Source organism: Pristiophorus japonicus, chromosome 2, assembly GCF_044704955.1.
Source record: "Pristiophorus japonicus isolate sPriJap1 chromosome 2, sPriJap1.hap1, whole genome shotgun sequence".
Taxonomy (NCBI): Eukaryota; Metazoa; Chordata; class Chondrichthyes; family Pristiophoridae; genus Pristiophorus; species Pristiophorus japonicus.
Window position 1 is genome coordinate 197,437,066 of NC_091978.1, and position 17,458 is coordinate 197,454,523.

The 17,458-nt window shown below is 45.7% G+C and overlaps 1 protein-coding gene across 4 annotated transcripts in view; it reads right to left on the reverse strand.

Annotated features, from left to right (window-relative positions):
- Positions 1 to 17,458, reverse strand: part of LOC139232910 (sodium-dependent phosphate transport protein 2B-like) — a 203,439-nt gene that overhangs the window by 91,090 nt on the left and 94,891 nt on the right. Inside the window, exon 1 of one of the 4 annotated variants that reach the window (XM_070863420.1) lies at positions 16,206 to 16,218. The exons of 2 other annotated variants lie outside the window; for them this stretch is intronic. The gene's annotated coding sequence lies outside the window, so the exon portion shown is untranslated. Of the gene's footprint in view, positions 1 to 15,541; positions 15,644 to 16,205; positions 16,219 to 17,458 lie in introns of those variants that run through there. One more of the 4 variants, XM_070863424.1, reaches the window with a different exon arrangement.

Sequence of the window (17,458 nt, forward strand, 5' to 3'; positions counted from 1 at the left end):
AATGTAAATACTATCAAGGTGGAGTGTGATATTCTGGATGAAATAAATATAGTGAGAGAGGAAGTATTAAGGGGTTTAGCAGCTTTGAGAGCAGATAATTCCCCAGGCCCGGATGAAATGCGTCCCAAGCTGTTGAGTGAAGTAAAAGAGGAAATGGCAGAGGGCTTGACCATCATTTTACAGTCCTCTTTGGATTTGGTCAGAGTAGGAATCGCAGGATGGCGCAGATGAATGCGTGGCTTGAGCGGTGGTGTGGCAGGGAGGGATTCAAATTCCTGGGGCATTGGAACCGGTTTTGGGAGGGGTGGGACCAGTGCAGACCGGACGGTCCCCTGCAGTCAGAATCAGGGGAAGTCATAACGGGGAACAAAGAAATGGCAGATCAATTGAACAAGTACTTTGGTTCGGTATTCACTAAGGAGGACACAAACAACCTTCCGGATATAAAAGGGGTCAGAGGGTCTAGTAAGGAGGAGGAACTGAGGGAAATCCTTAATTAGTCGGGAAATTGTATTGGGGAAATTGATGGGATTGAAGGCCGATAAATCCCCAGGGCCTGATGAACTGCATCCCAGAGTACTTAAGGAGGTGGCCTTGGAAATAACGGATGCATTGACAGTCATTTTCCAACATTCCATTGACTCTGGATCAGTTCCTATGGAGTGGAGGATAGCCAATGTAACCCCACTTTTTAAAAAAGGAGGGAGAGAGAAAACAGGGAATTATAGACCGGTCAGCCTGACCTCAGTAGTGGGTAAAATGATGGAATCAATTATTAAGGATGTCATAGTAGCAAATTTGGAAAGAGGTGACATGATAGGTACAAGTCAGCATGGATTTGTGAAAGAGAAATCATGCTTGACAAATCTTCTGGAATTTTTTGAGGATGTTTCCAGTAGAGTGGACAAGGGAGAACCAGTTGATGTAGTATATTTGGACTTTCAGAAGGCTTTTGACAAGATCCCACACAAGAGATTAATGTGCAAAGTTAAAGCACATGGGATTGGGGGTAGTGTGCTGACATGGATTGAGAACTGGTTGTCAGACAGGAAGCAAAGAGTAGGAGTAAATGGGTACTTTTCAGAATGGCAGGCAGTGACTAGAGGGGTACCGCAAGGTTCTGTGCTGGGGCCCCAGCTGTTTACACTGTACATTAATGATTTAGACAAGGGGATTAAATGTAGTATCTCTAAATTTGCAGATGACACTAAGTTGGGTAGCAGTGTGAGCTGCGAGGAGGATGCTATGAGGCTGCAGAGTGACTTGGATAGGTTAGGTGAGTGGGCAAATGCATGGCAGATGAAGTATAATGTGGATAAATGTAAGGTTATCCACTTTGGTGGTAAAAACAGAGAGACAGACTATTATCTGAATGGTGACAGATTAGGAAAAGGGGAGGTGCAACGAGACCTGGGTGTCATGGTACATCAGTCATTGAAGGTTGGCATGCAGGTACAGCAGGCGGTTAAGAAAGCAAATGGCATGTTGGCCTTCATAGCGAGGGGATTTGAGTACAGGGGCAAGGAGGTGTTGCTACAGTTGTACAGGGCCTTGGTGAGGCCACACCTGGAGTATTGTGTACAGTTTTGGTCTCCTAACTTGAGGAAGGACATTCTTGCTATTGAGGGAGTGCAGCGAAAGTTCACCAGACTGATTCCCGGGATGGCGGGACTGACCTATCAAGAAAGACTGGATCAACTGGGCTTGTATTCACTGGAGTTCAGAAGAATGAGAGGGGACCTCATAGAAACGTTTAAAATTCTGACCGGTTTAGACAGGTTAGATGCAGGAAGAATGTTCCCAATGTTGGGGAAGTCCAGAACCAGGGGTCACAGTCTAAGGATAAGGGGTAAGCCATTTAGGACCGAGATGAGGAGAAACTTCTTCACCCAGAGAGTGGTGAACCTGTGGAATTCTCTACCACAGAAAGTTGTTGAGGCCAATTCACTAAATATATTCAAAAAGGAGTTAGATGAAGTCCTTACTACTAGGGGGATCAAGGGGTATGGCGTGAAAGCAGGAATGGGGTACTGAAGTTGCATGTTCAGCCATGAACTCATTGAATGGCGGTGCAGGCTAGAAGGGCCGAATGGCCTCCTCCTGCACCTATTTTCTATGTCTATGTCTATGTCTATGGGCATGGTGCCGGAGGATTGGAGGACTGCTAATGCAGTACCCTTGTTTAAGAAGGGAGAAAGGGATAGGCCGAGTAATTACAGGCCTGTCAGCCTAAGCTCAGTGGTGGGAAAATTATTGGAAAAAATCCTGAAAGACAGGATAAATCTACTTTTGGAAAGGCAAGGATTAATTAGGGACAGTCAGCGTGGATTTGTGAAGGGAAGATCGTGTTTGACTAAGCTGATTGAATTTTTTGAGGAGGTAACTGTTATGGCTTGGATAAGAGTCAGACAAGATGCTGCAAGCTCAAAGTAAGTGAGACCGTAGTCCTTTATTACAGATCTGAGTGCTCTCCTGCCTGTGAGGCCTCCTTATATTCAGGTGCTCCCAAGGGATTGTGGGATCCCTTGGGACTCCAGGGGATAAGACCTCCGGTGGTTAGACATGGTAATTACAGGCTTACATACATAACAACACTCATCCCCCAAAGTCAATAACTATTTAGAATGTGAGTCGATCTGGGGCCTTCCTTTCCCTGGTTGATCGGTGCAAATGTTGGTGTTGGTGAATCGTTTGTTGGGCCCTCGCTGGGCTGCTGCGCAGCTGGCCTTGCTGGACTGCTGGAGGTGGTGAGTCTTGTAGGGCTGCTGCGGGTGATGGGTTCTGCTTCGTGGTCAACCGCTGGGTTGGTTGCCACTTGTGTGTGTGTGTTGGAGGGTCGAAAATAGTAGAGTCTATTGTGGGTTGTTCTGGATAGTCCGTAAATCTGAGTTTGGTTTGGTCCAAGTGTTTTCTGCAGGTGAGTACATTTGCGGGTTTGACCACACCCTATTCTCCTCTTTGGCCAAAACAGTGCCAGCAATCCACTTGGGACTTTGTCCCTAGTTCAACACAAATACAGGGTCATTTACTTCAATTTCGCATGACACATTTGCGCGATCATGATATGTATTCTGTTGAAGCCGCCTGCTCTCTACCTGCCCGTGTAGATCAGGGTGTACTCACGAGAGCCTTGTCTTAAGTGCCCTTTTCATGAGCAGTTCAGCGGGACGGACCCCAGTGAGCGAGTGGGATCTTGTGGGGTAACTAAGCAGGATTCGGGATAAGCGAGTCTGCAGTGAGCATTCAGTTACCCTTTTAAAGCTCTGCTTGATTGTTTGAACTGCTCGTTCTGCCTGACTGTTGGACACTGGCTTAAACGGGGCACACGGGACATGTTTGACCCCATTGCGGGTCATGAATTCCTTGAATTCAGCACTGGTAAAGCACGGCCCATTGTCAGTTACAAGGACATCAGGCAGGCCGTGCGTGGCAAACATGGCCCGTAGGCTTTCAGTGGTGGCAGCGGACGTGCTTGCCTACATTATCACACATGCAATCCATTTGGAGTACGCATCTACAACCATTAAGAACATTTTTCCCAAGAATAGGCCTGCAAAGTCGACATGAACACTAGACCACGGTTTGGAGGGCCAAGACCATAAACTTAGTGGCGCCTCCCTGGGTGCATTGCTTAACTAGGAACATGTATTACATTTGTGCGCACAGGACTCTAAGTCTGCATCGATACCGGGCCACCACATGTGGGATCTGGCTATCACTTTCATCATTACGATGCCTGGGTGGGTGCTGTGGAGATCACGAGTGAAAGTGTCCCTGCCCTTTTTTGGCACCACTACCCGATTACCCCATAGAAGGCAGTCTGCCTGTATAGACATTTCATCTTTGCGCCGCTGGTATGGCTTTATTTTTTTCCTGCATCTCTAACGGGACACTAGACCAACTCCCATGGAGCACACAGTGGAGAATGGTAGCCTACTGAGAGCATCTGCACAGTTTTCTGTGTCTGGCGTAGATGTATGTGGACAATGTGAGCATCCATCTCTGGATGCGGGCTGATGCATTCGTATTTATCCCCTTATTTTCAGAAAAGAGGGATATAAGCGGCTTATGGTCGGTTTCCAATTCAAATTTGAGCCCGAACAGATATTGATGCATTTTCTTTACCCCGTAAACACACGCTAACGCTTCTTTTTCGATCATACTGTAGGCCCTCTCAGCCTTAGACAGACTTCTGGATGCATAAGCAACCGGTTGCAATTTCACAAATTCATTAGCTTGTTGCAATACACACCCGATCCCATACGACGATGCAGCAAATGCTAATACCAAACGTTTACATAGATCATAGAACACAAGCAACTTGCTTGAACATAACAGCTTCCTAGCTTTCTCAAAGGCATTTTCTTGGCTTTTACCCCATACCCATTCATCTCCTTTACGCAGGGATTCTAACAATGTGCTAAGACCCGGTAAGAAGTTACCAAAATAGTTCAGGAGTCCTAGAAACGACCGCAGCTCCGTCACGTTCTGTGGTCTTGGTGCGTTTTTGATTGCCTCCATCTTCGAATCGGTGGGCCTGATGCCGTCCGCCACAATTCTTCTCCTCAGGAACTCCACTTTAGGGGCCAGGAAAATGCACAGAGCGTTTTAGCCTGAGCCCCACACAATTAAGTCGACTAAGAACCTCCTCCAGGTTCTGCAGGTGCTTGACGGTGTCCCGACCTGTAACCAAGATGTCGTCTTGGAAGACCACGGTGCACGGGACTGACTTCAGCAAGCTTTCCATGTTCCTCTGGAATATCGCCGCGGCCGATCAAATCTCAAATGAGCATCTGTTGTAAACGAAAAGACCTTTGTGCGTGTTGATGCAGGTGAGGCCTTTCAAAGATTCCTCCAGCTCCTGCGTCATGTAGGCCGAGGTCAAGTCCAGCTTCGTGAACGTTTTCCCTCCCGCCAGCATCGCAAATAGGTCTTCTGTCTTTGGTAGTGGGTATTGATCCTGCATTGAGAAATGATTGATAGTTACTTTGTAATCACCACAGATTCTGATGGTGCCATCTCCCTTGAGGACTGGAACGATCGGAAAGGCCCACTCATTTAATTCAATTGCCGAAATGATGCCCTCTCATTGCAGCCTGTCCAGTTCGATCTCCACCCTCTCTCTCATTGTGTAAGGTACCGCTCTCGCCTTGTGATGGATGGGTTGCGCCCCCGGAATCAAATGGATCTGCACTTTTGCTCCTTGGAACTTCCCGATGCCTGGTTCGAACAGCGAGGGGAACTTGCTTAGGACCTGGGCATATGAGGTGTCGTCGACGGACGAAAGCGCTTGGTCGTCGTCCCAGTTCCAGCATATCTTTCTCAGCCAGCTCCTGCTGAACAGTGTGGGGCCATCGCCCGATACCACCCAGAGTGGTAAATCGTGCACCGCTCCATCGTAGGAGACCTTTACGGTAGCTCTGACAATTACGGGAATCAGTTCCTTTGTGCAAGTTCTCAGTTTGGTACGAATGGGAGTCAGGACTGGCCTTGAAACCTGTTGCACCACAACTTATTGAAAGCCTTTTTACTCATTATGGACTGGCTTGCGCCCGTGTCCAGCTCCATGGACACCGGGAGTCCATTTAATTCAACCTTCAGCATTATCGGGGGACACTTTGTGGTAAATGTGTGCACCCCATATACCTCTGCCTCCTCGGTCTGAGGCTCTGGTTCATCATGATCCACCGTGGATCTGTCCTCCTCTGCAACATGGTGGTTTGCAGGATTAGCAGGATTTGCAGCTCACCTGCACATACGTTGAAGGTGTCCCATTGTTCCACAGCCCTTGCAAACGTATCCTTTGAAGAGGCATGAATGGAATCGATGATCACCCCCGCAGCGCCAACAAGGTGTTAATTGTCTGAGTCATCTGCGAACGTGCAGCTACAGGCGTGTAAGTCCTGCCATGTACATTTCGATTCGACAACAACGTTACTTTGTTCACAGTACTTGCAGCAGCACTAGTATGCTGGGAAATTTGTTTGGTATTGTCACTGGTGGAGATAAACGCCTGGGCTATCGCTATGCTTTACCCAAGGTTGGGGTCTCTACAGTCAAAAGTTTGCGAAGTGTTACTTCATGGCCAATGCCAAGTACAAAGAAGTCCCTGAGCATATGCTCCAAGTGTCCTTCAAATTCGCAATGTCCTGCAAAGCGCCTTAGCTTGATGACATAGCTCACCACTTCCTGGCCTTCAGACCTCTTGTATGTGTAGAACCGATACCTCGCCATCAGAACACTTTCCTTCAGGTTTAGATGCTCCCAGACCAGTGTGCACTGGTTGGCAGCGTTCCCTTCTCCTTCCAGCTCGTTGGCCACGAAGTATTGGTCGAGTTGCTCCACAAAGGTTTCCCAATCATCTCCCTCCGAAAATTTCTCCAGGATGCCCACAGTTCTCTGCATTATTGCGTTGGGGTTCGTCATCTGTATCTCGTCACCAGTTGTTATGTCTTGGATAAGGAGTCAGACAAGATGCTGTAAGCTCAACGTAAGTGTGACTGTAGTCCTTTATTACAGATCTCAGAGTGCCTCTCCAGCCTGCGAGGCCTCCTTATATACAGTTGCTCCCAAGGGATTGTGGGATCCTTTGGGACTCTAGGGGATAAGCCCTCTGGTGGTTAGACATGGTAATTACAGGTTTACATACATAACAACTACCAAGAAGGTCGATTTGGGTAATGCATACGATTTAGTGTATATGGACTTTAGCAAAGCTTTTGATTAGGTCCCACACTGTAGACTGGTCACGTAGGGCAAAGTGGCAAGTTGGATCCAAAATTGGCTTGGAAGTAGGAAGCAAAGGGTAATGGTTGATTGATGTTTTTGTGACTGGAAGAATGTTTCCAGTGGGATTCCGCAGGGCTCAGTACTGGGACCCTTGCTTTTTGCGGTATATATCAACGATTTAGATTTGAATATAGGGAGTATGATTATGAAGCTTGCAGACGACACTAAAATTGGCTGTGTGATTGATAATGAAGAGGAAAGTCATGGGCTGCAGGAGAATATCAATCTATTGGTCAAGTGGACAGAGCAGTGGCAAATGGAATTTAATTCAGAGAAGTCGGAGGTGATGCACTTTGGGAGGGCTAATAAGGAAAGGGTATACACAGCCAGCGGTAGGCCACTTAATAGATGAACAACGGGACCTTGGAGTGCTTGTCCACAAAGCCCTGAAAGTAGCAGGCCAGATGGATAAGGTGGCCAAGAAGGCATATGGAATGTTTGTCTTTATTGGCCGAGGCATAAAATATAAGAGCAGGGAGGTTATGCTTAAATTGTATAATACTTGGTTAGGCCACAACTGGAGTACTGCGTGCAGTTCTGGTCGCCGTATTATAGGAAGAACGTGATTGCACTAGAGAGGATGCAGAAGAAATTGACTAGGATGCTGCCTGGAATGGAGAATCTTAGTTATGAGGACAGGTTGGATAGGCTGGGTTTGTTCTCATTGGAACAGAGGAGGTTGAGAGGAGACCTCATTGAGGTGTACAAAATATTGAGGGGCCTGGACATAGTGGATAGTAAGGGCCTATTTCCATTCATGGAGGGGTCTATTACGAGGGGGCATAGTTTTAAGGTGTTTGGTGGAAGGTTTAGAGGCGATTTGAGGGGGGGCTTCTTTATGCAGCGGGTTGTGGGGATCTGGAACTCACTGCCTGGAAGAGAGGTGGATGCAGAAACCCTCACCCCTTTTAAGAGATGGTTGGATGGGCACTTAAAATGCCGTAACCTGCAAGGTTACGGACCAAGACCTGGTAATTTGGTTAGACTGGATAACATCTTGTTGGCCAGCACAGATATAATGGTAAGTACTGCAGGGAATTGAATATGCCCAGGGTGATCTCCTGGACTAGTTTCGATTGCCTAGATGGGTGGGAGAGGAATTTTCCCAGATTTTTTATCCCTAAGTTGGCCTGGGTTTTTATCTGGATTTTGCCTCTCCCAGGAGATCACATGGCTCCAGTTGGGGTGGAGTGCAGAATATTTCAGTGTAACGGGTGTCGCAGTTGTGTGAGGCGGCCTGGTTGGACTGGATGCTTTTTGCCTTTTCGTCATTGTTCATAGGTTTATATGTAACCTTCAGGGCTGTTGACCAAGGACCGCGTGGCTCTTTGTCGGCCGGCGCGGATATGATGAGCCGAAATGGCCTCCTTCTGCGCTGTGGATTTCTATGTTTTTATGTTTAGATTTAACGGCTGCAGGCTGCGTTTCCCAGGGCTCGGGAAACCCGGCAGCTAAAGTGAGACCAGCACGGTCAGATCCAGCAGGTGTCTTTCCAGCCCTGCTTGGGGGCCAGAAGTACAGACAATCTCCCTCATCCACCCCCGGCCCCCCAAGCAAATCTGGTTCCATCGCTACAATTGGCCACCATCCCCACGATTTAAAGCCACCCCTAAACTCACCCCCCCCCCCGACCCATAGGCTCAATGGTCTCCTTCTGACATGTGATCAGCCCCATGACCCATTATCTCCCGATTGACCCACGATCTTGTAAATTCCCCCCACAATCTCTCCCGCTCTCCCTCCCTCTTTCCTCTCCGCTTCCTGGCTGTGACCTTCCAGCACAAGTCTTCCCACCCGACAGACAGCCAGCCTTTCAATCTGGCTGGCTGCCGTCCTGGAAATGGAGCAATCAACTTCAATGTCCTGCTGTAAGATTCATCAGGATCTCCACTTTATCCGCATTTCCGGGTTTTCCAGCTGCTACGCCACCCAGAACCCCCGACTCCCGCTATTCCTTTCATGCCTCCCCGTAAATACCGGGGCCTAAAAGTTAATAAACTGTGTAAGGAGTCTTCACTTTTTCTTTTTAAACTGAAACATTTGTATTTGGTGAATACTTTTTGAACAGTTCTATAGTTGAAGACAGAAAATATGGTATTGCATCTTCCACAGTATGACGAAAACCAGGGTAATAGATTGGAGAAAAGCTGATTTTGAGGGGCTGAGAATAGAACTTGGAAAATAAAATCGGCAATAATATTAACAAAAAACAATGTAGAACACCAATGGGAAACATTTAAAACGGTATTCAATAGAGTGCAGGAACGATGGGGGGAAAATTGTGGTTGGAGGCTTCCTTCGGACGAACACCTCCGACCCGAAACATAGAAAATAGGTGCAGGAGTCTGCACCACCATTCAATACGATCATGGCTGATCATTCACCTCAGTAGCCCTTTCCTCTTTCTCTCCATACCTCTTGATCCCTTTAGACGAAAGGGCCATAGCTAACTCCCTCTTGAATATATCTAACGAACTGGCATCAACGACTCTCTGCGGTAGAGAATTCCACAGGTTAACAACTCTCTAAGTGAAGAAGTTTCTCCTCATGTCGGTCCTACATGGCTTACCCCTTATCCTTAGACTGTGCCCACTGGTTCTTGACTTTCCCAACATCGGGAACATTCTTCCTGCATCTAACCTGTCCAGTCCCATCAGAATTTTATATGTTTCTATGAGATCCCCTCTCATTCTTCTAAACTCCAGTGAATAGAGGCCCAGTCGATCCAGTCTCTCCTCATATGTCAGTCCCGCCATCCTGGGAATTAGTCTGGTGAACCTTCGCTGCACTCCCTCAATAGCAAGAACGTCCTTCCTCAGACTAGGAGACCAAAACTGAACACAATATTCTAGGTGAGGCCTCACCAAGGCCCTGTACAACTGCATTAAGACCTCCCTGCTCCTATACTCAAATCCCCTAGCTATGAACGCCAATATGCCATTTGCCTTCTTCACCGCCTGCTGTAGCTGCATGCCAACTTTCAATGACTGATGTAACATGACACCCAGGTCTCGTTGCACCTCCCCTTTTCCTAATCTGCCGCTATTCAGATCATATTCTACCTTCGTGTTTATGCCACCATTCTGCCATGCATTTGCCCACTCGCCTAACCTGTCCAAGTCACACCGCTGCCTCTTAGCATCCTCCTCATAGCTCACACCGCCACCCAGCTTCATGTCATCTGCAAACTTGGAGATATTACACTCAATTCCTTCATCTAAATCATTGATGTATATTGTAAATAGCTGGGGTGCCAGCACTGAGCCCTGCGACATCCCACTAGTCACTGCCTGCCATTCTGAGAAGGACCCGTTTATCCCTACTCTCTGCTTCCTGTTTGCCAACCAGTTCGCTATCCACGTCAATACATTAACCCCAATATCATGTGCTTTAATTTTGCACACTAATCTCTTGTGTGGGACCTTGTCAAGAGCCTTTTGAAAGTCCAAATACACCACATCCACTGGTTCTCCCTTGTCCACTCTACCAGTTACATCCTCAAAAAATTCTAGAAGATTTGTCAAGCATGATTTCCCTTTCATATATCCATGCTGACTTGGACCGATCATGTCACTGCTTCCCAAATGCGCTGCTATTTCATCTTTAATAATTGATTCCAACATTTTACCGATGACTGATGTCAGGCTAACCAGTCTATAATTACCCGTTTTCTCTCTCCCTCCTTTTTAAAAAAGTGGTATTACATTATCTACCCTCCAGTCCATAGGAACTGATCAAGAGTCGATAGACTGTTGGAAAATGATTACCAATGTATCCACTATTTCTAGGGCCACTTCCTTAAGTACTCTGGGATGCAGACTATCAGGCCCTGGGGATTTATTGGCCTTCAATCCCATCAATTTCCCGAACACAATTTCCTGACTAATAAGGATTTCCTTCAGTTCCTCTTTCTCACTAGACCCTCGGTCCCCTAGTATTTCCGGAAGGTTATTTGTGTCTTCCTTCGTGAAGACAGAACCAAAGTATTTGTTCAATTGGTCTGCCATTTCTTTGTTCCCCATTATAAATTCACCTGATTCTGACTGCAAGGGATCTACGTTTGTCTTCACTAATCTTTTTCTCTTCACATATCTATAGAAGCTTTTGCAGTCAGTTTTTATGTTCCCAGCAAGCTTCCTCTCATACTCTATTTTCCCCCTCCTAATTAAACTCTTTGTCCTCCTCTGCTGTATTATAAAATTCTCCCAGTCCTCAGATTTGCTGCTTTTTCTGGCCAATTTATATGCCTCTTACTTGGATTTAACACTATCCCTAATTTCCCTTGTTAGCCACGGTTGAGCCACCTTCCCCGTTTTATTTTTACTCCAGACAGGGATGTACAATTGTTGAAGTTCATCCATGTGATCTTTACCTTTCCTTAAGTTCAGGACCCTAATCTCTGAATTAACTTTGTCACTCTCCATCTTTATAAAAAATTCTACCATATTATGGGCACTCTTCCCCAAGCAGCCTCGCACAAGTAGTTTGCTAATTAGTCCTTTCTCATTACACATCACGCAGTCTAAGATGGCCAGCCCTCTAGTTGGTTCCTCGACATATTGGTCTAGAAATCCATCCCTAATACACTGCAGGAAATCCTCTCCACCGTATTGCTACCAGTTTGGTTAGCCTAATCTATATGCCCATGATAACTGCTGTACCTTTATTGCATGCATCCCTAATTTCTTGTTTGATGCTGTCCCCAACTTCACTACTACTGTTTGGTGGTCTGTACACAACTCCCAATAGCGTTTTCTGCCCTTTGGTATTCCGCAGGTCTACCATACAGAACTACATCATCCAAGCTAATGTCCTTCCTTACTATTGCGTTAATTTCCTCTTTAACCAGCAATGCCACCCCGCCTCCTTTTCCTTTCTATCCATCCTTCCTTGAATACCTCTGGATGTTGAGTTCCCAGCCTTGGTCACCCTGAAGCCATGTCTCCATAATCCCAATTATATCATATTCGTTAATAGCTGCCTGCGCAGTTAATATGTCCATCTTATTACGAATAATCCTCACATTGAGGCACAGAGCCTTCAGGCTTGTCTTTTTAACACACTTTGTCCCTTTAGAATTTTGCTGCATTGTGGCCCTTTTTGATTTTTGCCTTGGGTTTCTCTGCCCTCCACTTTTACTTTTCTTCTTTCTATCTTTTGCTTCTGTCCCCATTTTAGAAACATAAAAACATAGAAATTGGTGCTGGAGTAGGCCATTCGGCCCTTTGAGCCTGCACCACCATTCAATGAGTTCATGGCTGAACATGTAACTTCAGTACCCCATTCCTGCTTTCTCGCCATACCCCTTGATCCCCCTAGTAGTAAGGACTACATCTAACTCCTTTTTGAATATATTTAGTGAATTGGCCTCAACAACTTTCTGTGGTAGAGAATTCCACAGGTTCACCAATCTCTGGGTGAAGAAGTTTCTCCTCATCTCGGTCCTAAATGGCTTACCCCTTATCGTCAGACTATGACCCCTGGTTCTGGACTTCCCCAACATTGGGAACATTCTTCCTGCATCTAACCTGTCTAAACCCGTCAAAATTTTAAACATTTCTATGAGATCCCCTCTCATTCTTCTGAACTCCAGTGAATACAAACCCAGTTGATCCAGTCTTTCTTGATATGAGAGTCCTGCCATTCCAGGAATCAGTCTGGTGAACCCTCGCTGCACTCCCTCAATAGCAAGAATGTCCTTCCTCAGGTTAGGAGACCAAAACTGTACACAATATTCAAGGTGTGGTCTCACCAAGGCCCTGTACAACTGTAGTAACACCTCCCTGCCCCTGTACTCAAATCGCTCGCTATGAAGGCCAACATTCCATTTGCTTTCTTAACCGCCTGCTGTACCTGCATGCCAACCTTCAATGACTGATATACCATGACACCCAGGTCTCGTTGCACCTCCCCTTTTCCTAATCTGTCACCATTCAGATAATAGTCTGTCTCTGTTTTTACCACCAAAGTGGATAACCTCACATTTATCCACATTATACTTCATCTGCCATGCATTTGCCCACTCACCTAACCTATCCAAGTCACTCTGCAGCCTCATAGCATCCTCCTCGCAGCTCACACTGCTACCCAACTTAGTGTCATCCGCAAATTTGGAGATACTACATTTAATCCCCTTGTCTAAATCATTAATGTAAACATCTGGGGCCCCAGCACAGAACCTTGCAGTACCTCACCAGTCACTGCCTGCCATTCTGAAAAGTACCATTTTCTCCTACTCTTTGCTTCCTGTCTGCCAACCAGTTCTCAATCCACGGCAGCACACTACCCCCAATCCCATGTGCTTTAACTTTGCACATTAATCTCTTGTGTGGGACCTTGTCGAAAGCCTTCTGAAAGTCCAAATACACCACATCAACTGGTGCTCCCTTGTCCACTCTACTGGAAACATCCTCAAAAAATTCCAGAAGATTTGTCAAGCATGATTTCCCTTTCACAAATCCATGCTGACTTGGACCTATCATGTCACCTCTTTCCAAATGCGCTGCTATGACATCCTTAAGAATTGATTCCATCATTTTACCCACTACCGATGTCAGGCTGACCGGTCTATAATTCCCTGTTTTCTCTCTCCCTCCTTTTTAAAAAGTGGGGTTACATTGGCTACCCTCCACTCCATTGGAACTGATCCAGAGTCTATGGAATGTTGGAAAATGACTATCAATGCATCCGCTATTTCCAAGGCCACCTCCTTAAGTACTCTGGGATGCATACCATCAGGCCTTGGGGATTTATCGGCCTTCAATCCCATCAATTTCCCCAACACAATTTCCCGACTAATAAGGATTTCCCTCAGTTCCTCCTTCTTACTAGACCCTCTGACCCCTTTTATATCGGAAAGTTGTTCGTGTCCTCCTTAGTGAATACCGAACCAAAGTACTTGTTCAATTGGTCTGCCATTTCTTTGTTCCCCATTATGACTTCCCCTGATTCTGACTGCAGGGGACCTACGTTTGTCTTTACTAACCTTTTTCTCTTTACATATCTGTAGAAACTTTTGTAATCCGTCTTAATGTTCCCTGCCCTAATCAAACCCTTTGTCCTCCTCTGCTGAGTTCTAAATTTCTCCCAGTCCCCGGGTTCGCTGCTATATCTGGCCAATTTGTATGCCACTTCCTTGGCTTTAATACTATCCCTGATTTCCCTTGATAGCCACGGTTGAGCCATCTTCCCTTTTTTATTTTTACGCCAGACAGGAATGTACAATTGTTGTAGTTCTTCCATGCAGTCTCTAAATGTCTGCCATTGCCCATCCACAGTCAACCCCTTAAGTATCTTTCACCAATCTATCCTAGCCAATTCACGCCTCATACTTTCAAAGTTACCCTTCTTTAAGTTCTGGACCATGGTCTCTGAATTAACTGTTTCATTCTCCATCCTAATGTAGAATTCTACCATATTATGGTCACTCTTCCCCAAGGGGCCTCGCACAATGAGACTGCTAATTAATCCTCTCTCATTACACAATGCCCAGTCTAAGATGGCCTCCCCCCAGTTGGTTCCTCGACATATTGGTCTAGAAAACCATCCCTTATGCACTCCAGGAAATCCTCCTCCACTGTTTTGTTTCCAGTTTGGTTAGCCCAATCTATATGCATATTAAAGTCACCCATGATAACTGCTGCACCTTTATTGCATGCACCCCTAATTTCCTGTTTGATGCCCTCCCCAACATCACTACTACTGTTTGGAGGTCTGTACACAACTTTCCTCTGTCTCCCTGCATAGGTTCCCATCCCCCTGCCATATTAATTTAACCGCTCCCCAACAGCATTAGCAAATACTCCCCCAAGGACATTGGTTCCGGTCCTGCCCAGGTGCAGACCGTCCGGTTTGTACTGGCCTCACCTCCCCCAGAACCGGTTCCAATGTCCCAGGAATTTGAATCCATCCCTCCTGCACCACTCCTCAACTTCACTCCACGTATTCATCTTAGTTATTCTGCAATTCCTACTCTGACTAGCACGTGGCACTGGTAGCAATCATGAGATTACTACCTTTGAGGTCCTACTTTTTAATTTAACTCCCTAAACTCAGCTTGTAGGACCTCATCCTGTTTTTGTACCTATATAGTTGGTACCTATATGTACCACGACAGCTGGCTGTTCACCCTCCCCTTCCAGAATGCGCTGCAGCTGCTCCGAGATATCCTTGACCCTTGCACCAGGGAGGCAACATACCATCCTGGAGTCTCTTTTGCGGCTGCAGAAATACCTATCTATTCCCCTTACACTAGAATCCCCTATCACTATAGCTGTCCCACTCTTTTTCCTGCCCTCCTGTGCAGCAGAGCCACGGACTTGGCTGCTGCTGCCTTCCCCTGATGAGTGATCGCACCCAACAATACCCAAGGTGGTGTATCTGTTTTGGAGTTATATGCCTGCAGGGGACCCCTGCACTACCTTGCTTCCACTGCTCTTACTGATGGTCACCCATTCCCTATCTCCCTGAGTAACCTTTACCTGCGGTGTGACCAACTCACTAAACATACTATTCACGACATCCTCAGCATCGCGGATGCGCCAGAGTGAATCCATGCGCAGCTCCAGTGCTGCAATGCGGACTGTCAGGAGCTGCAGCTGGATGCACTTCCTGCACATGTAGTCGTCAGGGACACTGGAAGCATCCCTGTCTTCCCACATCGCACAGGAGGAGCATGACACGGGTCTAGGCTCTCCTGCCATGACTTAACCCTTAGATTACTTAACTTGGCAACAACTTTTAACAAAAATACCTGGTGGTGCCAGAAGAACGTAGGAGGCCTCCATTCGCTGTGCAGAGTACAGGAAGATGACTTCTCCGTACGTACGGAAATGCTGGAGTCACATGGGCCTGGACCACCAATCACGAGGTAGCATTCTCATTGATAAAAATGGGAACTCCGTTTTTACGAGTTCCCATTACTATCAATGAGAAAACCCTCCTAAAGCAAGAAACACAGCATAATAAATTTAAAAAAACACCTTACATATTTAAAATCAATTGAAATTAAATGCAATTAAATGTTTTAGAAAAAATATTTTTTTTTTGGAAAAAAATGTTGGGGCTGGACTTTCCCGAGAGCCCCTCAACGCCTGATTGCCCAACCAGAAAAACTGCTAACGTTTAGTAAGTAACGCTGGTGAAAATGTCCACTTCTGTTAAAAATAATTAAAACTAATTGTCCGGCGAGAAAATGGGTCTTGCACCATTATTCTCGGCGGTTTCCTCGGCGGCTAAGGAGAAACGAAGTAAAATGGGCAGTTGGGCCTCGGGAGGGGGGAAAATTTAATAAAACTTTCACTATTAAAAAAAATTAAAAATTAAAAAATATTCCCGGGACACTTTTACACATAATCGTCGTTTTAAAATGTTTTTTTAAAGTACCTTTAACTTACCTTTCTTTACAGAGTACTCACCTACCACCCTGTTTAAGCAGCTTTCACAGGGCGGTTCCCTTGGCGATCTGGACGGGTTCCGTTGAAGCCAAACTTACACTCTGGCGATTTTCTCGGCCGTGCACGTGCGGTTTGGTCTTGGCGGGCGAGAAAATCGGTGAGAACCTGCCGAAAACGAAAGGAAAGTTTTGCCCTATGTGTTTTAACAGGGTTAAAAGAAATTTACCTAATGGGCAGGGATTTAATATAAAAATGAATGATTAAATTTAATTTTTATATGTTTCAAAACTGTTACTCTGGTAAAAGTAGACAATACGCCTGCTTTTACCAGGCATAAAAGTTTGAAGGAGATTCGCTGAGTATGAATTGGGCAAATAGCCCAATCTCTCCTGCGTGGATGCCTTTCTCCTGGGGATGCATAGATTCTGTCATTTTAACGCACATAAACTGTGTATGAATCGCATTACTGTGTGAGCCATCACATGATAAAATAAAGCAATTTCAACAGGTTAGGATCATATATCTTCCTCCTAGATTCTTGACGGAAGAAATCTTGACAGATTGGAAAAGTCGGTTCCCAGCGCATATGCATCGCGCCCCAAAAACCAGCTTTTGTGAGGCCTCGGCGGGTGAGTGCGCACTTTGTACAGACCCGGCGAAGCTGCGATTTTCGGCCCAATATATTCTGATAAAAGGAAAGATTGAACTAAACACTAATGAGACTCCATGGATGAATAAAGCCATAAGGGAACAATTGAGGGTAAGGAAAGAGGCATACATTAAGTACTTAGACAGCAAGGGAGTGCATGATAATGGAGAATACAAAAAGATTAAGAGAGAAATTAAAAAACAAGAAGATCTATGAAATTAAATTAACAAGGAACATAAAACAAAATAGTTAAATATTTTACAGGCACATCAATAACAAAGGAAGGTTGGGATGGGAATAGGGCCATTAATGGATAGACAGGATAATATCACAGGTAACGATAGAGAGATGGCAGAAATATTAAATAATTATTTTGCTTCAGGGAGATAGAACAGGTAGACATGACATTGGATGATGAGCTTAGTAATGAGATAAGTGCATTTAAAATAAATAGAGCGGATATATTAAATAAACTAATCAAACTCAAAGGGGAAAAAAGCCCTGATCCGGATAGATTACATCCATACATTTGAAAAGAATCTAGAGAAGAGATAGCAGAGGCATTACTACACGTATTTAATAATTCATTAGAAAAATGTGTAGTGCCAGAGGACTGGTGGACAGC